At 36.5% G+C, this 26,736-nt stretch overlaps 1 protein-coding gene and 1 long non-coding RNA gene across 3 annotated transcripts in view; one reads left to right on the plus strand and one right to left on the minus strand.

Annotated features, from left to right (window-relative positions):
- LOC127975658 (uncharacterized) lies at positions 1–23,240 on the minus strand. The gene is made up of 3 exons (XR_008157573.1): positions 22,134–23,240; positions 5,168–5,311; positions 1–985 (listed from the first exon to the last, which is right to left on the minus strand). It is a non-coding gene; the product is annotated as an uncharacterized LOC127975658 (long non-coding RNA).
- Positions 21,116–26,736, plus strand: part of LOC127975533 (prickle-like protein 1) — a 23,451-nt gene continuing 17,830 nt past the window's right edge. Inside the window, exon 1 of one of the 2 annotated variants that reach the window (XM_052579700.1) lies at positions 21,116–21,343. The gene's annotated coding sequence lies outside the window, so the exon portion shown is untranslated. The remainder of the gene's footprint in view (positions 21,344–26,736) is intronic. The other variant, XM_052579691.1, reaches the window with a different exon arrangement.

The following is a 26,736-nucleotide window of genomic DNA, read 5'->3' on the forward strand; positions in this document are numbered from 1 at the left end:
TTTCTTGACTTGGAGGAGGGTTCTTTAGACTTAAGCCACCACCTAGCTACCACTCAGAATACCCTAGCAACCGTACAGCAACTGCACTGCAACATATGTTTAGACATATTCGTTGCATTGACTAAAAGAAATCTGCTTTGATTAAAGTGACTTGATTCTTCACTACACTACTAATAACCACACAAATGCACTGAATATTTGCTAATAAGAGCGCAATACAGTCTGATGAGACCACAGTTTGTAAAAGCAAAAAGAATACAAGTGGAAACATGTTTTGTTTAAATACTGTCAAATACTGTTTAAAGTTTTTTAAAAAGTGTATCATTGCAGTTTCCTACATCGTACAGCGGTACAAAAACTTTGCTCTATTCCTTTACGCCTACTTATTTTTTGTTTTTATACATTTGATCCTCATTTTGTTCTCTTCCACGAGCATAAAGCCATAGACAGACATGAAGGATATGAATCTGTGTTTGTGTAGTCTTGGCACAGTTCCCCACACACCCAATCATTCCTGCTCCAAGAATAAAACAGCACAAAGCAAACTGAGTTCAATTCATTTTTCACTTGCATTCTCCAAGGTTCGAAGGACAACAGGCCTTTTTGTGTGTATCATTTTCCAAAGCCTTGTGCAAGCCTGCTAAATGCAGAAGCATCTTTAAAGACTACAGTATGTGTAGCCAAATGCATGCCTTACAAACACAAGCAGCAGCTGTCCATTAATCAGTCAAATCAATCTCAGAGAAAACAAAGGCTCCTTAACCCTTTCCAGCAGAGGTTGTGTCAGAAAACAGATATGGCAAAGATACAGGATTCATCAGATCATATATCAGCACATGCATCCATCCATTTCATTACTAACCTTTTCTTCACAAGAGCCTCATTCATTTCCTCCTACACATCAACGGAGTTGCTGTCAATCATCTTAGAAAAACTTGTTCCCCTTTAGGCTTGGCTGAACTTAAGTCATCTCTGGTAAACTTGCCTATAAAGGACAAAATGAAAATTAACAATGAAAAGTGGTTAATTCTGTCAGAGTAATAAAGATGTGTCCACATGAGTTTGTGTCATTATTTTGCCATTAAAATCCACAAAAATGGCACAAGCGACGCCCCAGTTAAAGTGACTTGACATGAGCAACTTTTGAGCCCATGAAACCTTTAAGTTGCCTAGTATATATTTAAATACAAAACAGCAGCATTCTTGGTATCTGTTTTTGTTTGGTTTTGGATTGAAATACAGAAGAGGTTGAAGCATGTTTGCTTCTCACCAATGGCTGTGACCAAATTTGTTGTGATGGTAAATAGTGCTTGCTATTTGTTGTTCAGACAGGTGCATGTGAGATCCATATCCCAAAATAACTCTGAAATGGAAATGTTGTGCATGATTTTAGGGGCAAAGAGCTTCGGGGCTACATGAAAAAATGCAATTTTGTAAAACACAGACTTACAGATCTTGACATGAGTGGGCTGCATTGCAGGTGTCTAGAGGGACATACTGTAAAGTGCCCATGCAGAGTCCCAGAAAGTTCACAAAAAATGAAATTTCTCTTTAAAGTCTGAATGACACTGACCAAATGCTGCAATTTTGGAAACAGTGCAAATGTTTGAGTTTATATATACATAAAAGCACAGCTAAATGTGACATTTATTATAATGTGTTTATGTGAGCATTGTTTTAAGTTAAAATTGAAATTTATATATTTTAATGTTCTGTAATGGTTTAAGCATATTAAATGTAAAAAAATAAAATAATGTAATGATAAATGGCTGTTATTACTTATTTTTATCATCAGAATAAACATAAAAATAAAAATTTGGGGCCCCCTCAAAATTATAGTTGTGCCTCTGTCATCCTCTAGGCCCTATGCACTCTGTCCCCCTTTCCTCACCACCACCTCAGATTTTCAATTAGTGTCAAACTTTTGGACCCCACTGTATATGAATATGTGATTTCTAATGTTATTTCATGCTTTTAAGAAAGTGAAACTGAACTGAAACACTTCGGTTTGGATATAGTCCAGAAGAAACATGATAACCAACCTAGAATGACCAAGGCCCATGTGCCATAGAAGAAAAATAGAAAAAAAGAGAAATAGACACATCGAATAAGACTCATGTGACCATTCAAAAACCTCTTGTGTTTGTTTTTATTCTATGTTCAGTAACTTTAGTATTCTGTGTTGTGCTTGCGGTATTTGGCTAGCCTGCAGTTAGTCATTAATTGGAACGTGCACACTCAACATTCAGTCCGGGGGTCTGCCACAACTCCAGCTGTGAATCAATGCAGCAAGAGGTTCAGTAATGCCTCATCATGATGGTTTCACTGCTGTATTGATCTGTAGTGCCACAGATGTTCCGCGGTGAGAGTTTGAGCCGGAGTCATCTCTCAAATGTCACAAAACCCACTGCCTTTGCAATATTACTCTTCTGAAATGAATGTGGAGAATCATTCACACATGTTTAATAATGATTAAAGGTAGGGATCACACAAACATGAACATTCTTTCATCATTTACTCACCTTCAAGTCGTCCAAAACCAGTATAACAGTCTTATGTGGAAAACAAAAGAAGATGTTATTTTCCTGTTTGACAATGTAAAGCTGCTGTGACACAATCAGTATTGTATAAAGCGCTATACAAATAAAGGTGACTTGACTTGACATGTGAAGAGCGCCTGTTAAGCACAACAAAAGACATCAAAAACATAGTCCATAACATCTGTGAGGTATATTCCATGTATCTAAATAAATATGATAGCTTTAATATAAGCTATTGAAAATGTTTTCTTGAAAAGCCATGGTCACCATTCACTTTCAGTGTATGAAAAAGAAAAGCTTGGCCATTTTTCTTTCAATTTCTCCTTCTGTAAAAAAAGTAATACAGTTTCAACAAGACATGAGGGTGAATAAACGATGACCGATTGTTCCTTTAACTTTCCCAGGCTCATCTCACCAATAAATTGCATTTTGATTGAGACCATAAAAAAACAAAGCAAGACAAGTTCCCTGTATTCACTGAATAACTTTATATTTAAAATGTAAAAATAACATATTTGCGTTGGCTCTACATCACAGTGGGGGGTTAAGTGCAGCTGTCCTGTTTTAGAGCAGTCCAGCACTGGCACATAGTTAATCAAGCAAATGGTTAATTGCAGCCATTGTTTAATAATGCCCTAATGTTTGTGGAGCTTAATAAAAACTCAAACTCTTATTTGACAGGTCAATCCAGGGGAAAAATAACCTATTCAACCCTCATCACAAACACATATACAAACAGAAGAACCACTGGATAAGAAGATGGTGAGCAGCCCTTTTGGAACAGCAAACACAGATAGCAATGACACGCAGGGTTCTGTTAAGGACAGGTTGACACCAGCTATCTTTGTGAATCAGTGGTTTGTTAGTAATAGCTGCAGTGTTTTGTGTTTTTGTATGGCCATAAGGGCTGCATTATGAACCAAAGTGTACACAAATAATCAGGGCTTGGAGGGGTTGGTTGGGTTTTTTCCTGGGGACTATGTCTACATATGGAGGAAGGAAGAACAATACTTGTATGTATGCAATAATAATGAGAGATGTTTAATCAGGTTTAGACTACTAAATTCAGTTCTGTAGATTCAGGGCATTCATTAAATTCGGAGGAGCCAGTTTAATCATTCATTATCATAATCATAATCAGTGAGTTAAACTCTATATTGAGGATGATAAATGTCTCTAAATTGAGGATAATTAATTAATTTGAAAATTATTTGTATTAAATAAATCGCTAGTAAATTTGATTAATATTAACTGATAAATAAATAGACAGATGTAGTTTATGTATCTGTGCAAATCTGTTTAAAAATGTGTGTTTAAAAATACAACAATAAAGCAATACACTAATAAATATTTTAAACGTTTCAAATAAATTTAAAGTATATTTTAATCTTAAGAATGTAAAAATAAAACATTAATATATGTAATTTTTAATATAATTTTTAAATTAAAAATACAATAAAACAGTAATAAATAAATAAGTGTAAACATATTTAAATATATTTATTTGTTTTAATATTTAAAAACAACAAAACATTTCACTATCACATTATTTAAAGTGTGAATTTTTTTTTCTATTAATGTTTACAAATATAACAGTAAAATAACAGATTAATGTTTAAAGTGCAAATGTATTTAAAGTATTTTTAATCATCTTTAAAAATGTAACATTAAATTGATACATTCATATATAACTTTAAAGTAATTTATATATATATATATATATATATATATATATATATATATATATATATATATATATATATATATATATATATATATATATATATATATATATTTTAAATATGTATTTTAAATAGTTCTAAAATGTATCACTCAGAAAAATAATGTATCATTTTAAAGGTGAATTTTAAACAAAACATTTGCCAGCTGATTTGTAATCATTAACCATTTGCTTTTTTATCCATTAGCCAGATGATTGTCTTTTTCCAAAGACGTTCTAATCATTCATCAGAAGTAATTCACAATGGAACATCTTTCTATGTTAAATCAAAACTTCCATGTGTTTACGACTCTCTTGATTTCACATGTGGGGTTTCCTACACATGAAATGTGATTAAAATCTTTAATGCTATTATTTTAAATGGTTTATGCTGAAGAGCTCCAATAAAGGTTTAAAGATGCAGACTCGTGATACTGCCGTCCCTCTGGTCACAACATTTGATTACTCTGGCCATGATGTGGCCACTGAGTGGCCAAAAATGAGGCTAATAGATGATGTATGTTGGTCTGTCAGATGGAAAGATGCCTTGTTGGCAATGTTCATCCATCATGGTGCCTAGCCATCCATTTAGCCTCTGACACTACACGAAACAACGGCCTAATCCAATTGCTCACACTAAAGGGACAAGTTTAGGGTGATGGGGTGACTCTTCTTAGGGGGAACAGTGGTTCTCCTTGGACCTTCTTTATGGAAAATTTTAATGCACTTTATTTGGAAACATAAAACTTTACTACATTAATGTGAAAATGATAATGAATAAACAAAGCCAATGATCTTTTAAACAAAATGTATCTGAAATGCATTCTTTCTTTCAGACAAATGTAGGCAGACCTGCAGATTTGTCTCTGTCTAATGAATGTGTGGGTGTATATAATGATTTGTCCACCTTCTTAATGATGTAGTCAGTCCCATTAGTCTACTGAACGCCTCTGGGGTGTCGCCACTGTTTCCCTCTGGAACGGACGACCTCTGACTTCAGCGGCGTAAAGGTTGTCTCCGGGAACCCTGCAGCTCAGGGGACATGTTCCTGCTGAGAGAAAAAAGAAGGATGTAAACACACAGTTGGAGGTTTCCAGAAAACAGTCCAATGAGACGATGAAAGTGTTCATTCCAATCAAGAGCCAGTCCCATCCAATACACATCCACCAGTTGTTTTGTTGTATGATTAATCTGTCATGAAATATTTCAGGATTATTTCTTACACCATCAACGTGGCTTCCATAATCCTGATTTCAAATTTGCTAGTTTTAAAAACATTAAACTTCCATATTCCCCCTTAAAATTGTCATTTTTGTCAATAACACATAAGATGTGTGTGTGTGTTTATTTTAATATATTTGAATTGTTGTCAGCATTGAAAAAAAGCTATGTTTCCTTTGCATGGTATTGCATTGATGAATAGGAAGTCCTTATTTAAATATTTTGTAACATTACACATGTCTTTACCGTCACTTTTGATCAATTGAATATCTGTTAGTTTATAAACTTTTATAAATACTTTCTATTGAATGTTAAGTGTTAAAATGGAAATCTGAGAAAAGATGGCTGATAACACAATGTAGCTTCTGTCCCATTTAAAAAAAAAAAAAGGAAAAAAAAAACTTTTTTGATTTCATATTTGCCACTACCTTCTCATCATCCAACACAAGCGTTTTTAGCAATTGGAGAGTCTTGTCAAAACAATATTAATTTTAGTAATAAGTAACAAGTGATTTATGGTGTATTCCTTAGCTGTCAAGCTAAGTGCAGGAGAAACATACAGCAATGTTATATATGGCAGCCACGATAAAGACTTTCATTTCAAACTGGTAGGAGCAGTCTGGAGGCCCTGAGATCTGTTTATGCTTTGTTTAAAACCCTCGCTCACATTTGTTCAGCTGGGTTGCTTTTCTTGGCTTCAAAAAGCATGAGGGCCCGGCAACTGCAAAATCCAATTCCCCCTCACCCAGGTCCTCTCTTGGCTCCATCGATGGTCTCCACTTTGCCAAAAAGAGATGAGGGGAACATACATATATTTATAATGTGAAAAACACACTGTAGTTCTAACTTTAGCATTACAAAGCCTATTTGTTCTGCTCCGACTCTCATTACAATCTCTGATGCTGTTGAACCTCCCATAATGCACTGAAACATCAGGGAGTCCATGAGCCCACGGCAACATTTTTGTGGTTACTCACGGGTATATTAGTCTCTGTGGAATGTGTATCTCTTTGTTTCAAGGGCATCTAGTCTGTGATTCATGGAATGGAGGGGTGTGTTGGACATGACTGTAGTCATTAAGGCTAAATAAACAATGACTCTGTAAGAACGTTGAAAATAAGGGCTCTTCTGTTCATATGATAAGAGGCTGTTTATGTAGTATTCATCAGGCTAGATCATTTGGAGCTTGTTGACAAACGATAGACATCTTTGTGGGTCTCATTTGTTGTTGCTTTTCTCTTCTGGTCACCCTCTTTCTTTTTTCTCGTTCTTATGGTGTATCTAAATGCATTATTCAGAAGACTGATGTTTGACTCGTGGATTAGAAACACACCATTCCATTTATCCACTCATATAACATGTGGCCTCAAAAAACCCTCAAGGGTTTACTCTCTCTTCCCCGGGCAATTTTTCTTGCTCACAGCAGAGACTTGTAGAAGTACATTAAACTGATGCAGGCCAGAGACGCCCCTTTTCCACCAAGGGTGCCTAAAACCAACTGGTCTCAAGCCAGAAACTAGTAAAGTTAGTGTCTATGGGATCAAGTCTGCATCAAATAAAGTTTTAAAAACAGCTAATGATGTGTTACAATGCAAAGCAGCTCAGTCTTACTATATAGTCTTACTTTACCATCACACAAGTATGTTATTATATATACTAAAACAATACAAAACAATATTTATTAAATGTTTGTGTGTATAAATACTGCAAATGCCCCCCATGTCCGCAATTGCTAAAACAAAAACTGTAATATTCTGGAACATCATTACAATTAAAAAAAGTGTTTTACTATTTGATTTGATTTTAAAATGTAATTCATATCTTTAATTGGCAAAGTTGAATTTTCAGAAGCCATTACTCCAGTCTTCAATGTCATCATTCTTATATGCTGATTTGGTGCTGAAGAAATATTATTATTCTTATCATTATTATCAGCTAATGACGACTGCATCCAGAGCGGCTTGTGATATTTGATGTTCAAATATGTTTTCAAAACAACAGTTATTTCTTCATATCCAAATGTCACACATCAGGTGTGTTGGTGGCGCCATTTCAGATAGCATGCCGGCATGAAGTGAATCTGAAAGGCGCCAGAGGTCTCACCTATTCTCATGGCTGCTAGTCCATTTGGCGAGACCCAGACTGGTGGGATTTCTTTCATAGGGGCATCGTGACAGATGATTTGCAAGGACACGTGCAGTCAGAGACTGGAATGAGAATGAGAGAACGTGGTGTCCTGGACAGCAGTGTCAAAATGTTTATCTACACCACGAGGAGAACATATGACAAAGCTACATACCACTCTATCCTCATAGCTCCCAAACTGTGTATTATTAACCCCTTACATCATTTAGAAAGAACTGCTGCAAAGCCTTGAAAACATCATCTGGCTCATCAATCCAAACCAGACGAGCTCAGAAGAAGCGGTAGAGTCTTTAAATCAAGCTAACGTGAAGTGACATTTTGTGTCAGTGCTGAATCAGACAGGAGACATGCCTAGAGTCAAGTCTGACACTTTAAGCTTGATCAGAAGAACCCAGAGCAGGCCAAGTGCAGGTCAACACTCTACACAAAATGAGATCATAGTGAATTTCACTGTCACAAGTCACGTCATGTCATTTTAATTTGGCACCTTCCCCCTTAGATGTTTAACTTTTTTCCCCCCTTTGATAATATCTTTTATAATTAATTAGCATGATTTTTGTAGATAAAATATTTGGAGTGACATGAGAGACAAATTGCATGTTGTCCTGTGAAAACTTAATTATTTTCCATACAGTGAAATGATGATCACAGGCTGTCACGTTCTGCTGCAATTTTAGCTACGGTTCATTAAAAATAAATTACAGCAAACTATATTAAATACACTATAATATTATAATATATTATTATATACTATTATAAAGTAAAACTTATTAGGTCTGGCCATTGCTTAATACAAGCTGAATGCCAAGAATACTTACTACTATACTATACTATACTGCAATTGAATGAAATTAAATAATTAAATTAAATTAAATAATAAGGCATAATACTACTGCTAATTTTTACATTAAACAATACTAAACAGATTCAATATCTGAACCCCTTGGGAGCTGGAAATCCACTATGTTATTTGGTGATTTGTTTGTTGATTTTTTTATTCTTCATCAGGAAAGGAAGAAAAATTGACTGCATGGTATTTTGTACAGTTTGGCATCTACATTGAGGTTGCTAGTGGATCAATATCTATGAATTACAAAAGGAAGATTCCCAGATAACATATAGTGAAGTTCTGGAGCATTTTAGAGTGTTTGCTATGACCGTTGTAAATTCTGACACTATTAAATGCAATTACTGACAAAAGCACACTTTTCCAAAAGCAAAATTATTATTAATAAAAAGCAACTCAAGAAATGGGTTGCACTGAATTTCATGACACAAATTTGCTATACATTTGCAAAGTTAGCTTCACGTTTCACTAGTTAATGATACATTTCAAAATTAGACCTATAAACTCCTTTACATTAAGTAACTATTTTTTTAAAGGTTAATTTTAAGTTCTTCACTTACATAACTGTAAAAGGTTTGCAGATTTTTTTTTTTTCTGTTCTCATAGAACCTCAATTACTGAAATAAAGCACACTGAGAGGGAGAATTACTGTAATGATTTTACAGTGTGCACCTAACCAACAGAATACTTTGCAAGCCGTGCAAATCGCTACGAAGGAGTAGAGATTATATTCTACACATGTTCATCTGTTTACACTGGCACAGGTCTGTGTTTACATAGTTGTGGGGATGGTGAGAGATGCCATGCTCGGTTGTGGAGATCCACTATGCTTTTGGAAACCCGAAAAGCTGCCTACCTCAGGCCTGAGGTGACAAGCCACTTCCAAACTGGTTAACAGAGTTTAAAAGCTTTTAAACACAGATGTGCCTCTGGCATTTTCACTGTTTTAAGTAACTGTCATTTCAGTGTGGTTTGTTTCCACTTAATCTCTGAGATCAGACCATTGAATATGACCAAGTACCTTGTCTGGAGAATATGATTGATATAAGCAGCAATGATGCCATATATATTTATAGTGCTGTGTTAAGTTGAGAATCTACTCGTCTGTTTGTAAGTAGTCACTATGAAGCCATCTGTCAGGCCAAATATGGCTATGAAAAAGTACTTGGTTGGAGAAAGTGGGGAGAAGGTCCTCTGTGATTAATTAGAGATCCTGATGGCAAGGACAGGTGTAGCCTAGAGAGAAAGAAAGAGACTGGTGAACAGTCCTTTGGGAACAAAACACTCTCACACACACACCAGCACTCACACAGACAACATTCTATCTGAGCACTTAGAAAGGCCACCTCACTTTAAGCACTAACACTTTTAGATACACATAGACACCCATTTATCATAATGCCATTATGTTTTCACTGCTATTCTCTGCTATAGTAAAACGTTTCACTGGGGAAAAATATATCAGTCTAACTATGTCTGTGACACTTTTGCAAGGAGTTTAGATAGGAAATATCATTCAGTTATTCAGTTGCAAGAGGGGTGTGTTTTCTAAACTATCTATCTATCTATCTATCTATATCGTTTTGTTTTATTTGTTTTAGTTTAGTGTCTTATCTGGTGTTTGTTTAGTTTTTTTTTTTTTTTTTACTTCGTGTTTTGTTTAGTTTATTTTTGTTTAGCGCTTTGCTTTAGAGTTTGGTGTTTCATTTAGTTTTGTTTGTAGCTTGCTTAGTGTTTTGTTTAGTTTTGTCTAGTGTTTAGTTTTGTTTTATGTCTTTTGTCTGGTTTTTGTTTAGTTTTATTTAATGTTTTGTTTAATTTAGTATTGTTTAGTGTCTTATGTCATTCCAACATTCAAAATGTGTTTAACCAAGCTTACTTTATCATGTAATTATTTGGACATATTTCGAAATGCATGTTAAAATTGTGTCAGCACAGCACATTAAAGCAGATATTTCTGCAGGTGAAAGAATGCGGAATTATTCAGCAATCAATGACAAATTTGTTTTTGTTTGTTTTTGTGTAACTTATGAGTGAGAACAGCACAGGTGTTCTGCTCGAGGATCATGTTTAGAACGGTGATGCTTAATGCTTCATGTCGCTAAATGCTTGTGTTTCTAAATGCCTCTGGCCTGGCTACACTTCAGTCAACAGTTACAGTGCTGAGCATGCATTGGAGTTCCTACAGGTTTGTTCGGTGTCATTTCTTGTTTGTGTATGTGTGTGGCAGGGAGATGACACATAAGACAGATAAGAATAAGTACACGTCTGAACAGACTGATGCATGTAGATAAACATCAAATTTTACAGAAGATGGTGCACGCTATTTGGAATGGAAGATGGAGAAGGAACTGAAAAGTGAAAATGGTTTGGGAAATCTTGGGAGGGCCAGACAGAAGAACAGAACCAAGATATAGATAAAGGCTGTTTCTCAATATGCGTTCTTCAGTGATCTTGCGTCCTTGTGTTCTTGCTTTACGTCATCATTAACCATCGAAGTTCAATTCCAATTCTCAAGAACGCAAGTACAGAAGACTCATGAAAGTGCACGGATGTGTTCTTGATATCAAGGATGCATCGAGTGCAGTCTTGAGAGAATCGAGCAATAAGAAATCCCAGAAGACGCTGCGGGCGGCCAGTGTACGGAAGCCTGCAAGCTTTAAACTCGCTCTCGCAAATACTTGACGGCTCTTGAAGGTAAATATTTATCATTTTGTTTTGCTTCATTTTAATAGTTATAAGACCCGGAGAAAGTCTGCAGTATTTGTATTGGCATATTAAAACGAATCTTAGCATGGTAATAGTTAAACATATAACGCTGTAAAATAAAACAATATACAATTATATGTAAATAATATCTATAATAGTAGAAAATGTTTTAATAATTATGACATTTGTTTGTAATGTTATTTTATATTTATGGTTCATTGACTGCTGCTTATGCTGTGACTATGCGATCAGTTAAGCAAGAACGCAGCACATCTCAATACTCATAAGGGTGCGTTCTGTGTTCTCACGTCCTTCCAAGTTCGTTCTTCCAAGGAAGCTTAGCAAGAATGTTCTCCACAAGAACACAAGTCCGTTCAGTATGTGTGTATGTGTCTGTTTGTGTGTATGTAAGTGTGTGCTTGTATGCGTGTGTGATAAATAATGAGCAAACACTTAAGCAAGAAAGAAATGAGAACAACTTGAATCTGAAAAAAAAGAAGTAACAAAAGAATGATAGATGTGTTTGAAAAGAAAAAGAGGAGGAGAAAAGATAAAGCACCCAAATTCCACAGAAAGGCAGACATAATGAGTGAGAAAGATTAAAGTATGGTTATCACGCAGTTGCAATGAGGGATAGACCAAAACAGAGTGAGAGAGACAGAAAACCTCTGCGACTGGATCTGCTTCAGGGACATAGGGAAAGGGCTGGTCTTAGCAAGGCCTCATGTAGAGGGTTTTCCCTGAGCAGCCATTTCTCAAAGCTTCTCCTAGAGGTGAGGACAGAGGCCGTCTGGCACATGTTCAACAGATGTCTCTCCAGGAACTGTCTTTTAACTACAGGGACAAAATCTGTATTGCCAGCCTGGAAACTCCTATAGATGAGAGTAAATACCCTGGAAAATCAATCACTGGATCAAAGATTAATTTCAGATATAGTAATAACTGATAAAAGTGAAGAAAATAAACTTCATGCATTATCGCTTCAAGTTTTAAGAGTCTGTTTTCTTTTACCTGTCATTTGAGGCTTAACTAAATGTATAACCCTGATTACTTTGAAATAGCTGTTCATTGCTCCAGGCTTGCATTATTGGGTTCACAGACAATGACAATTCTTCTTACTGCAGGATCTATCATTAAGCCCTGTAATGCACTCATTTTAACCGACTGAACTATAAAACACAGGGTTCAACTCAGGCTCAGGCATGTGCATGAATGTAGCCTCTGCTGTGTTGTCACACAATCCTTAAAGGAAACGTGCAACCCTAAAATATAATTTACAATCATGTTTTGCAAAAACCCGAAAAGTGGTTACAATAATGTTTTATGACAAATATACCTACAATCCAAAAAAAAAACAAGACGTCTAGGGTTTAATTAACCCAAAAAGCAACAAATCATGTGGCGTGGCAAATGCAATTGACCTCAAATGAGACATGACTCCTCTAGAGAGGTGAATTTACTCCAGAGACAGCAAAGAAACAAGCAAACTCAAAACAGTCAAATTAAACAATTATCCTTTTAACCAATCGAAATTGCCCATACTGGCATAATGGGATTGGGAAATAAAAGCGGAATTGTAAATAACTAACTAGTTAGTGACAAAAAAAAAGCAAGAAATCAAGAATGCAAGAAAGAAAACACCATGAGAACATCAATGAACTATTTCTCTTTAACGACGTGTTTCCACTGAAATTACCCGGAACTATTCTACCAGGAACTTTTTTTCCCAGGAAATATTTTCCCCCCAGACCACCATAATCTAAAGTACCGTGAAGATTAGGCAGATAGCAAATTTTCAGACTTGCATCCTCGGTAGTTCAGACTTTGCGAATTCGACTCTGGAGAGTGTGAACTCCCGCGGACGGGAAGACGTAAGTCCGGTTATTCTGCAAACAGCAGCATACTTTATAACATTAGTCAGCTCTATTACCTGTTAGATTTATATTTTATGTTTAACCACTAAAGAGAAATCAGAGCCAGCAGCAAATGTCAGAAGGACTAGCTGAGTTGAGGCGGCTCTTGTCAGTAAACATGATCGCGTGGAGCTGATAGTCTCCGAAATCGTCGAAACACATTTTTAAATAGGCGCTGTCTTTATAAATAAACCACAGATTTGACTTTTAAACAATTACATTCTCACATGAAATACTTTCAAAACATTTCATGACATACAATAACAAGATAATAAAAGTAATATTTAGAAAATTATCCGAATAAATGGTGGTTGAAATCACAACGCTGGGTGAACTTAACCAATCAGCATGTTAAGCGCCCAAGTCCCACTCCAGAAAGTTCCAGAACTTAGAAAAGGACTACCTCGCGAGCAGGGACTTTCTGAGGGTCAATTGTTTACCCAGAACTTTATTTAGATCCTGGTTCCGGCGGTGGAAACACACCGAGTACCAGCACAAAGTCCCTAATTCCTGGGGAAAGTTCCAGCGGTGGGAACACCGCTTTAGATCCAATGGTTGTGGGTTGTCACAGGTAGAGGAGGATAGAGGTTCAGGGTTTCACGGCTGCCAACTTTCACGCCAAAAGCAAAGCCCTCCCCTAAGAGCATCCAGTGACCACTGGGTCAGAGAGGGATCAGGAGAGGGGCAGAAGTTCAAACCCAGAGAGACTGATGGGGAGAGCTAGACTTCCTCCTGATCTTCACCTCAGCCTGGTGCAGACAGCCTTTTAGAGACGCTCACAGGCCGCCTTATCTCAGAAACATGAGAAAAGCCATTTGTCAAGGGAGAGGGGTGCTATTCCTCCCAAAATCTGCTTTGGATTCGGATCCTTTGGTTCATTTTAACTCTTGAGTACTTGCAGAGGCTACACATAATTGAAATGTGCTTTGCATGATCTGATGAGAGTAACAGTTTTTTTTTAATTCGCCAGTATGTTAAAACTAATTTTTATATCGAAAATGTATATAAAAAACTTTTTAATCACTAAAGTTCATACATTTAAGAAAAAAAAAGAAAACAGAGGGTGAAAATGAAGATTTGGCCTAAACTGTATTTCTGGGTCCTTGTTCACAGATAAAATGAACCAATATAAAATGCGCACACGCACACACACACACACACACACACACACACACAAACAAAAGAAAACAAAAACAACTCAAAAGAAAACGAAGGGGTACACAAAAAAAAGAAAAAACAAAACAAAACAAAAACAGAGCACAAACAAAACAACACAACCAAAAGTCCTTCAGCCCTTATTAACGCTAAGAGAATGTCAGTTTGATGTTCAAAATCTCAGTTTCTCCAAATTTTCTTCTCCACATTTCCATTTCCACTTTCTCTCCTTCCTATCTCGACTCACTGGCCTCTATTTGGCCCTTGGCTCTATTATATGACTGTGACATTCCTCAAGACAACCTGGAGCTCTGTGACGCCCTCCACTTCCTCTCTGCCAAGATGGGAAAACAACCTTTCCTCCAAGAAGCCTTTGGCTTCAGCGTCTAAAACGAGAAAATCAAGATCAACCGACACATGCTGGAGATTACCAGCTATTTCCAGAAACATGAAAAATGTATTGTGGTAAAACAAAGGTATTAAATGTGCCGTTTAGTGGTTTTAAAAGAAAACAACTGTCCATAAAATTTTGAGAAGCACATGATCAAGTGCAAAGTAGTTAGAGGAGATATGTTTGAGACAGTCCTTGGGGTGGTATAGTGTTTTCTTTTATTTTGTCCCCTTCTTTGTCACTGTTTGTTTCTCAGTAAACATCAACCCAGAAGGTGAGACACCCCCCCCCCCCCCCCCCCATCCTACCTAAACATGCTATTCTACCACCCAAGACCAAGCAGGAAATAATTTAGATATTTGCTTGGTCCTGTCCACAACAACCCCCAATTTGTTTTACATTCCAATCAATGATCTTGCACAGTTCCGGTTACTCTTCCAAGTATCAGTGATATTCTCACACTAGGTTTTGTTGGTTTAGGTGCTTTCATAAGTTCTGAACTGAAATCCGTTGGGTTAATATTGGTTTAAAGAGTGTCAAGAGACATAATGGTGTTAATGAGAGATCTGGCATTAACAGCCAGAGTTGATGCTGTGGTTTTAGTCAGCAGCGTGATGAAATGTAAAGAAATTTAGAAGTGTCAATGATGATAAAGCACACAAATCAGGTGAAAAACCACTTGTCAAAATTCCTAACTGCCAATGAAAGACTGGAGATAAAGTGTGACCATGAGTCCCACAACTCTAAAACAACATCTCCAGCAGCACTTGGCCTCTGAGTTCACTGGAAAGGAAAACTCAATTTAAACTCATTATATGGAAAGCTCCACAGCAGTTCAGTTGTACTCAACTGGAACCAAAGAAACAGAGAAAAACGCACAACTCGCAAGCCTGGTCCTGCACACTGATTTCTGCAACTCTGTCGTAATGCTGATTGTTTAAACTTTTTGGAGCAGTTTTCTCATAAAGCATCATTTTAGTGTTAGTCATGTAAAAATGTTTGATCAAAAATACACTAAAACAATAATCTAACACAATTATATATATATATATATATATATATATATATATATATATATATATATATATATATATATATATATATATATATATATATATATATATATATATATATATATATGTATATATATACACACACACATATACACACAGTGCATTGCGAAAGTATTGACCTTAATTTTTTTTTATGTTGCTGCCTTTTTTACTGTTTTAAATTACTTTTTTCCCACATCAATCTACACTCCATACACCATATTGACAAAGCAAAAACAGAATTGTCACTTCTTAAATGTATTTAAAAAAAGAAGAAGTTAAACACTAACCCTTAGCTAAATATTTTGCTGTTTTTTTTTTTGTTTTTTTTGTTTGATGCAACAAGCTTTGCTCATTAGCATTTGGCAATTATCTGCCATTCTTCTCCTCACCTCTTCACCTCTCAAGCTCTTTCAGGTTGGATGGGTGCGGACACAAATTTTCAGGTTTCTCCAGAAATATTTGATTGGGTTCAAGCCGAGGCTGTGGATCGGCCACTCAAGGACATTCACAGAGTTGTCTATAAGCCACTCTTGCTTATGTTCATTGTCCTATTGGAAGGTGAACCTTCTACCCAATCTGAGCTTCTGAATGCTCTGGACTAGGTTTTCATTAAGGCTATCTCAATATTTTGGTTCACTGAGCTTTTCTTCTACTCTGATGAGTCCCTGCTGCTGAGAAACTACCAGCACACTTTACATTTGGGATGGTACTCTGCAGGTGATGAGCAGTGCCTGGTTTCCTTCAAACTTGATGCTTGAAACTGAGGTTCTTCAGACCAGAGATTCTTGTTTCTCACAGTCTGGGGGTCTTTTGGGTGCTTTCTTGCTAATTATGCAACGTATGTTTTCATGCGTCTTCACCTGTTTTTATACAGTCTATGGTCTCAACTGAAGAGAGTGTTGCAGAGATGTTTGTTCTTCCGTAGATTTCTCCAAATATGATCATGGAGCTCAACTAGAGTGACCATCAGGTTCTTGGTCACCACTCAAGCCAAAGCCCTTCTCCATCAGTTGCTCAGTTTGGCCAGCTATATGAAGAGTCCTGTTTTTTTTCAAATTTCTCCCATTAGGGTAACAGAGACTACATGCTTCTGTGAATCTTCAATGAAGCAGAATGCTTTTCTGAATTTTTCTCCAGATGTGTGGCTTGATGCAAACCTGTTTCTAAGCTCTACATGCAGTTCTTTTGACGTCAGGGCTTGGTTTTTGCTCTGATATGCATTATTAGCTGTTAGACCTATTATTAAGATGTGTGCCTTTCCAAAGCATACCTATTCAGTTGATTTGTCCACAGGTTAACTTCACTTGAACTGTAGTAACATCTATAAGCACAATGAATGCTCCTGAGCTAAATTTCAACTGTCCCAAATAATGGAATCAATTCAGTGTTTTCTTTTTAATACATTTGCAAAGATGTTTACTTTTTTTTTTAATTATATATATATATATATATATATATGATGTGGAAAAAAATTAGTTTAAAGCAGTTTAACATCAAGCAGCAACATAACAAAATTAAATTAAGGGGTATGAATACTTTCTCAAGGCACTGTGTGTGTGTGTGTGTGTATGTATATATATATATATATATATATATATATATATATATATATATATATATATATATATATATATATATATACATACATACATACATACACACACAGGGATAATCTGACCTAATTGAGGAAGGTTTTCAAACCCTTGGCTCAGTATTTAGTCCTTGACATTAAGTCCCCTGAAATCATCTGTATCTGGACCTCAAAAGAGCAGCTGACTTCAGTATGTTCAGCAAACTTCCGTTCTGTCAATTATGTCCAGAGAACAATGCTAATTAAAGCCTCACTAATAAGGCACAGAAGGGACAAGACTGACTTTATGTGATGGGCAGGCCAGGCAGTGAAGAACTTAAGTGTGCTTGACCTGTTTTTGAGAGAAAGCCTGGATCCTGCACCAAGAGTCTAATTAAGGAAAGATTGGAAGTGAACTCGGTAGGAATGAACTGAAGCAACAAAACTAATAAAAGGGATTAAGGAGGAACAAGAATACACTGAATTTCCATCACAGGTCTGACAAAAATAACAAATGGCAGGGGCAGTCGAGTCCATGTGTGTGTGTGTGCTCTTGTTTTTGTGACATATCAGGACACAACTTTGTATAATGACATGGGTATTACACAGGTATTACAAGCAGAGTGTGACTTATGAGGACATAACCCATGTCTTGAAAGTAAAAAATGCACCAAGTTTCCTGTGAGGGTTAGGGTTTGGTGTAGGGTTGGTGTAGGGCCATAGAATACACAGTTTCTACAGTATAAAAACCATCACGCCTAAGGGATGTCCCCACTTTTCACAAAAACAAATGTGTGTGTGTGCGTGTGTGTTTCAATACTCCTAAACATAACTATTACACTTAGGTGCACAACTCATCCTGTACGGCATACAACAATTTGTATGGCTTCTCAAGGAGATCAGATTTTTCCAACCTACCTAAGATGCAGTCATATTTTTGGTAAAAACAAAAAAGCAAACGCTATATATATAAAAATATATATATATATATATATATATATATATATATATATATATATATATATGTAATAGAAAGTGGGACTTTTTATCTGACTCAGGCTGCATGTATATGGTTCACCCAGAATAATAAGAGACCCTCATCTCTGCACATCAACAGGCACTTTGTTTTTGTCAAAGGGCAGAGTTTAAGTGTGTGGGACACAGAAACCAGGGTGCATAACTGGTGCTGGTCTGACTTACAAGTTAACACCCCCTCCTACCTCTTAATGAAAAATGAATGACTTTTTGCCATGCATTCTTGCCAGAGGTTGCAAATGCAGGGAAGAAATGAAAATAATCCATTAGGTTTAGTTTTAAACAGACAGGAGTCAGCTGAAATGTCTGTAAACCTACTTGCACTCTCACATGCTACAAAATGGATTACTGGGTCACAACCCAAACCACAGACTATCGATTTGGCTACAGCGTGAAGGAGTGATTTACCCTGAATCATCACGTATACAACATATAACTCATACAACTGATACGTCATGGCAATTTGAGTGGATCTGTTTCTGAAATTCTAACACTCTGAATGTAATTGAATCACTCGCTACTTTTCGCAGGGTTAAGATTCTTAGCTAGATTGATTAAGACTTCACTGTGAAACACAAGTGTAGTTCATTGGATTTTAAGCCATCTTACACCATTTTTGAAGCAACAAGGACAAAGAAATCAATTGCAGTTTGGACAGCAGCTCCTGACTTGCAGTATGTAAAAAAAAAAAAAAAAAAAAAAAAAAGGATTTTGATGTAGACAGTGTTCTACTACAAAGGGTCAATGATGTGACATTCCTTTTTATCTTGTCTATTAATATACAGTACAGACCAAATGTTTGGACACACCTTCTCATTCAAAAAATTTTCTTTATTTTCATGACTATTTTCCAGTTGTAGATTCACACTGAAGGCATCAAAACTATGAATTTACACATGTGGCATTATATATGGCATTATATACATAACAAAAAAGTGTGAAACAACTGAAAATATGTCATATTCTAGGTTCTTCAAAGTAGCCACCTTTTGCTTTGATTACTGCTTTGCACACTCTTGGCTTTCTCTCGATGAGCTTCAAGATGTAGTCACCTGAAATGGTCTTCCAACAGTCTTGAAGGAGTTCCCCGAGAGATGCTAAGTACTTGTTGGCCCTTTTGCCTTCTGTCTGCGGTCCAGCTCACCCCTAAACCATCTCGATTGGGTCCAGGTCCGGTGACTGTGGAGGCCAGGTCATCTGGCACAGCACCCCATCACTCTCCTTCTTGGTCAAATAGCCCTTGTTGCCTTCAGTGTGTCTCTACAATTTTCATAGTCATGAGAAGGTGTGTCCAAACTTTTGGTCTGTACTGTATTTCAAAATTAATTTAAAAATCTATTTCATGCACACAGTGTCTTTGATACTCAAATTCTTTGATGAGCACGTTTTTTAAACCACAAGTTGAAATGAATTGTAAACAGGATTAGTGTGTCAGTTGTCTGTGGGCCTGAAGCACTGTTAGGGGTCCTTGTCTGAGAAGAGCAGGTGGAGAGATTAATGAGAGACAGGGAGAGAAAACAATCTACAAGCTGACTATAGGTTTCCAGTTGTGGTAGGTGTGTGTTTGTATGTGTGTCAATGTGTGTGCAGACTAATGATGAATAGGGAGATAAGCCCCTGAGATTAAAATGTATGGTCGAAACATTTTGTCATTGTGTATGTGCGTTAGGGGCAGCCCTGTGAATTAGATCAGGGGCCCAGGCCGTCTGCTGTCAAGAGCTGCGGAGCCGGTTCTGTCAAGGTGTCAGAAAATTGATGTTTCTGTACTCTAAAGCTGTAAAGTGAACGTCTCAACGCAAACACACAGTAACTAGGTACTGACGGACGGGACAGACGAGACTGTCGGCTGAAGAAACTCAGCTGGGTAGCATTAACCTGTCAACGTTCAAGTTAATGCATTGCACTTTGAGTAAATAATTGCACTTTGAGTCATCTAAGATGGGAATTCTAGATATGCAATAACTATTTGATTAATATGAATCAAAGTTCTGTCTCTAATTTTAAATATTCAATTAAACAAGGCAAGGATGGAGTCTAAGTGCCCTTAAGCAAGCCACTTCACTTTGGGAAGCCTCAAGAGTGCTGTTAGATCTCCCTGCCTCCCTTGTCTTGCCAGACTTTCACAGTTCCAGACAACTGGGGTGCTCTTTGCCCTGAAAATATGATATGTCAAGACTTGTTGCATCAGGTTTGATGTCAATAACATAAAGTGTTATTGGTTCACGTATGTCTTGTCATTGACATCAAGACTGGTGTGGTGCATGTTGACATTTAATATTTAAATATACACAAGTGCACATGATATTAGATGATATTATTCTCAATAAATAAAGAAATGTGCAGAAGTACATCAGTGTGCAGGACTTCTTATATACTTTATTTTTAACAATACGGAATAACATTATTATTAAAGCTTGTTTCCGCCTTAGGCAAAAAAATAAAATAAAAAAATGTCGAATAAAAAATAAAAATAACATAATTGTGACTTTATCACACAATTCTGACTTTTTTTTCTCAATTCTGTTTATATTTCACCCCCCCCCCCCCCCCATTTTTTTTCAAATAAAGAATATATAAACTCAAAAAATCAAAGTAAAAAAATCAGTTTATATTCAACATCAACATTCAACATTTATATACAACATCGCATTTATTCGTCCGCTGATGTTTAATTTACTTTGCACCCCTCGGAAAGTGAGAGAGCAGGAGCAAGAATGTGAGTGTGTGGAGGGACTGGTGGGGGCCACGCGTCTGAGCCAATCAGCGGAGAGTATCGCTCATGTCATGTCAGCGCACTGAACACACAGGCTCTTTAACTGACTGCAGACTGCATGTTTACTCATCGCAGCTGGGATTCAGACTCGCTTTCTGCGTCTCCGCTATGCTGACCCATTGGCTCACGCTATTTGGATACTGAACAGCTCCACGTCCTCTACAAAGACCGCTGGTTTACCTTCTGTCATCTGGATTCGAGCAAATGACACAACTTGTGAATATTCTCTAACAGCAACGGAAATAAATCAACTCATATCATCCCCGTAAGTATGTTTGCGCATTTATGTATGCCCTTAAAATACGCGGATTTGTTTTAATTGGCATAGACTCATAAAATGTCGATTTCTAGTATTGTGATGTGCTAAAGACGGGCAATTCAGAAACAACATTTTTTCAGCTGCGTAGGCATGAATTAAATTTAGTCTTCCATAATAGAAAGCAAGAAAGTGCGTGAACTTTCTATGCGCGTGTAGGTCAATGAAAATAAAAATATTTTTAAATGAGAAATGCAAAAACAACAACAACAAAAAGAATAGTTCATACTCATATCGTTTTTTATATGTTTTGAAAGTCGTTATAACAAAATGTCAAGAGGTCTAACCATGAAGAAAAAAGTACGAAAATACATGCTGTCAAAATATCAGATATTTTTAATAACAATTATGGGGGATTTAAAGTGGTCCTCCCGGTTTTGGGATTTAAAAAAAAAAAAGATTTCCGACAGACATTGCAAGTCTCCGGTTAAAACGCCTAACGTTAGACTTTTTACTATCCACAATTAGAAGTTCAGAAATCCAAAGTATTGAAACATTTTGTGTGCGTGACATTTTAATGTACGTTATTGAATTGAATAACTTGACTAATGAAACAACTGACTGAATGAACACAAATGATTCAGGAGGTAATTGTATTTTTAAACTATAGAAACACCACACTTTACCTACCAACTTTTTAGACTCACAGTGAGTTACAGCATATGGCCGTCTAGTGTGAAACCCCGCGGGTCTCCAGATGTGTGCACACACACTCAGCTGTTTCTTGTCACTCAATAACTTACCGGCATTAAAGTCTCTCTTTCCTGTCAATCAGGGTTCCGTTTGGTCTCCTGACATGTAGCTCACCGATCCATGACCCAAAGACTCACCTTTTCCATAATAAAACAAAAGAATACTGTTAGTTCTTAAATACTAGCCGTTGGTGACTATTTCCATATAAGGTAGAATAGAAGAGACTCAACCTTGTCGGTTCTCTGTGAAAAGTTTGTATGCGCGCGAATTGCACAATGCCTGATTGACGCACACTGTCTTACTATATCTTTCGTGAGAGTAGTATATGTATGTATATACACTTTGAACTGCATAATATCGAGCTGTTTCTTATTTTGATCGAGAATATCGAGTGAGTTCTCTGTAAATTAGGTGTTGGTGTCCTCTAGCGGTTGTTCTGCTAGTGAAGATTTGGCCTGACGATGTCGTCGTGTCCGTTGCTCAGCAACAGATATGAAGAAAACGTCTGAGCAACTGACTATCTTAATACATTACTTATTAATTTCATAATCTAGTCCTCCCAAAATCAATTTTGTACTCCTATTTAGCGGAATATTTAACCCAAAAATAAAACGTCATAATTTACTCAACCTCGTGCTGTATTGCTTGCATTAGGCCAGAATGACATCATTACATCGGCGAAAATAAATGACTTAAGTGAAATTTGTCACATTTAAAAAAAAACAATACTAAGTAAACAAAAGGACAATTAAATTAAGACAGAATTGATATTTTTGGGTGAACTTCTCCTTTAAGCAATGCCTGCTATTTTAAAAGACACTCCATGTGGGAGTGAATGACAAACCAGTTAACTAGACCCCTGGGGCTTCTCAGGTGAATTGGGTGGAAGCACTGGCAGATTTCCAAATGTGGCACCAGAGATCTGAGGTTGTTATGTAAAGACTCGGTTAATAGATGAGCCATTACAGCCACATGTGAAGCTCGGTTTCAGCTGACGGTACCAGAGAGTGATTGTAGTCTTGTCCCCTTGTTTGGTCTAAAAATCTCTTAGGCGTGTTTGAAGTTGCCGTTGGGTTGTGCAACTGACTATTATGGAAATGGTTTAAAAAAAAGAAATCAGGATTTTAAGATAAAGACTAAGTGTTGGTAAAGATGGGGAAATCAAATTTGCCCTTCTTGTACATAAAAAATAAAATAAAAAAATAAGCATTGTTTAAGCTTTTTTTTTTTTTTTTTTTTGAGTTGGTTAAGCTAGAGCAGTGTTCGGAAATTATATGATAAATACATTTGTCTATAGAATGTGTGAAACAGAGGGATATATTTGTAGCTACGCAAATGACAGTAAGAGCAACCCAAACACCAGATCCTAGTCTAGAGGATATGCACTGAGGACTGCATGTATGTGTATCTGTGTTGATTTACTAGTGGCGAGCGGAGGAGGTTCACAGTGGCCCATTTGTACTGGGAGGCCCTGACGTGTGCTCACCTATCCAAATCACCCCACACCTCAAACACATTTGGCAGCTTTCTATCTGCCCGGCCTGTGAATGTTGCCAAGCATGGAGAGGGGGTCAAAGACAGACTGCTCTTTGAGTCAAACATTCAGATTCGGATACAGGCCAGCTGGTATTTAAACTAGCAACCCCTTCAAACCTCTTCTTAGGCAACACATATTTCCTCAGATAGCAACGAGAACAACATCGGCAAAGCAAAATCGTCTAAAGCAATGCAAGTCAATGCTAGTAGCTGTTTGAAGTTCATGATGTCATTGTAGTCTCTAGTGCCAGTTTAATCATAATGACAGAAAGGTAGGAGGATGATCAGCCATATTTGCACCTTGGGTCAAAATGACATGTTTTCTTAGATATTTATGGTTCCACTGAAATGTTTGGCCTCTGTAAGATTTTCTTTTTGAGAGAAATTAATACTTTTATTTAGTGAGGACACATAAAAATTGACAGTAAAGACTTATATAATGTTATAAAAGATTTATATTTTTATATTTTAATATATTAAGTAAATGCTGTTCTTTTGAACGTTATATTTATCCAAAAATCCTGGTGGAAAAGGATTGCTGTTTCAGCAGAAATATTAAGCAGCACAACTGTTAACTTTGATAATAATAAGAAATGTTTTAGTACAAAATTAGCATTTTCAAATGATTTCATGTTACACTGAAGACTGGAGAGAACTGGCTGCTGAGAATTCAGCTTTTCCATCACAAGAATAAACTACATAAAACAATATTAATCAAATAAATGCAGTCTAGATATTGCTCAGAAACATTTTTTTTTTTTTTTAATTTACTGACCCCAAACTTTTGAACGATAGTGTAACAAGCAACGCAAAGTCCTATTGAAACCTAAGAAAAGTCGATTGAATGTGAGCAGAGAAAAACTGAGAAAATGGAAATAAGCTGCCATGACTGACAGCTTGTATAGGTCAATGCGCTTGCCTGGCTTGATGTGGGAGATGCTCGAGTTGTTTCTAATTACTCGGTGCCTGAAAAATGAAACACAAATGTCTGGCCTTGGCTCGGTCATGGAACCAAATCATATCCACGGACATGTTGTGGAACAGCAGGTCGATATTAAAACACGTCATATCCCATAATCTGAGTTGAAAGAACATAAGGGAGGAGAGAAAATTTTAATTATAAGTATGAGGTAAAAATGAGTCAATCTTTGCAAAGCCAGGGGATCAGAGCAGTTGTTGTGATTTTTTTTCTTCTTGTTTAATTTTTTGTAAATGCAAGTGAGAACAAGTTGATTTGGCACTGTAGTAATTACCCACAACAGGCAGTATCAGAGCAGAAGATTAAAGGCAGGTAATGATTTGGCTCAGTCAGAGAGACGGCTCCCAGCAGCTGCCTTTTAATCAGAGTGTGAGGATGAGACAAGGTAAACACGTGCAGCAGCCGTTCAGCAGCCGGCCGCTTCCGACAGCGTGGAGATAAGGGCATCTCAGCTGCTGCGGAGGTGATCATACACTCCTCCTGACAGCTGAAAGGTGACATGCTGCTTTAATTACGGCTCTTTGGATTGAGAAGGAGCAGAGATCAGTGCTTGCGCTGACACGGTCTGATTGGCATTGAGATAAATTACACATTAACATTACACCTGTAACTGTTTTATAGGAGCAGGTGTGATATTTCAGATACATATTTCTTGGTTTGTACTTCCTCCTCAGATTACTCTCATGTGAATGTCATGCGTCACATTCCTAGGCCTTAAAAAGCTTAAACATGCTGATTTGCTCATTGAGCCAAGTCACAAATTCAATCAGGATATCCGTATTTAAGTACATGTACTCATGGACTACTCACCAGGCATATGAGTCTCAAATATTCTATTAGAACTGTGGCATAGTGGTTATTGTATGTGCTCAAACACATTACGCCATTGTGCTAAAATGCTGCCTAAAATGAGGAGAACTGTTAAATGAAAAGTAGTCAGAAAAATCATGCAGGCTTCTAGCCCTATAAAATAGATTTCTTTGGAAAATATCAAAGTTTAAGTCTTTATTCAGTGAATATAAGTTTGCAAATCTGTGCAAATTAAGTTTGCACACATTCAAATTGGATCACAAATAGTCATTAGATAAAATTTGGACGTCAAACCAGGTGCAGAAAAACTTGAAATGGATATTCAAATATAGATTTTTGGGTGAAACATTGTTTTAACAGTAACTGTAATGAGAAATGCATAACATATAGGACATGCTTCTAGTTATGCCCAGCTCCAAAATATTTTCTTTGCTCAAATTAGTTTTTTGTGAGCACAATATGTATATATATAAATATTTTAAAAAAATCCAATAATTCAAAGGAATTACAAGCAATTGGAAAAGTCATGTCATTTCATTGGGTGTGAGGTGTGAAAGAACCCTGTACAAAAATTTTATAATGGTTGGATATAATTTGCATATTAAGTATTTTAACATCACAAAACATTTCACCTTTAAGATACTGTAATGGCTTCTTCCGCATGGGATGGAAGATGTGCTTATAAATTTTCCGTGGCTTACTAATGAATGCTCGGGGCTTTCCAGCACACCGCAACCAAACAACGATTTTATTGTATGCTTGTTTAGCTTGTAAAGGTATGGGGGGTTAAATAGCGAGCATAAGTAACATAGAATCATCCTCCGTGTTAATATGAATGAACCCCCGGAAACAAGACCATTTGCTTTGTTAGAAAAAAAAAAAAGAAAAACCCCCGGGCTGATTTCCTTATCTTAACACATTCAGATGTGAAATGCAACATGCAAAGGCTTGTTTTGGAGTCACATCCTTTCTGCTTCTATGGTTTCCATGCCATGACGCTGCTGAAATTCACACTGTATTATATATATATATATATATATATATATATATATATATATATATATATATATATATATATATATATATATATATAGTCTGTTTACACTATGTGCAAATAGCCTTGTTGGCAGATTGACCCGGGTTCGAATACGTCTTTTAGCAAACTTTTTTTTCAGAAATGCGTTTACTTTAAATGAAAACAAAGTAAATAATCAAAAAGTTGAAAACAAAAAAGTCTTGGGTTGGGGGGTTAGTGTAGGGAGGGCTTTATTGTCCCAATAAGTTGGCAATCCATTTAATAATTTGAATTAAAATTTAAATTTACACTC

The sequence above is a fragment of the Carassius gibelio genome, chromosome A4 (assembly GCF_023724105.1).
Source record: "Carassius gibelio isolate Cgi1373 ecotype wild population from Czech Republic chromosome A4, carGib1.2-hapl.c, whole genome shotgun sequence".
NCBI classification, from domain to species: domain Eukaryota; kingdom Metazoa; phylum Chordata; class Actinopteri; order Cypriniformes; family Cyprinidae; genus Carassius; species Carassius gibelio.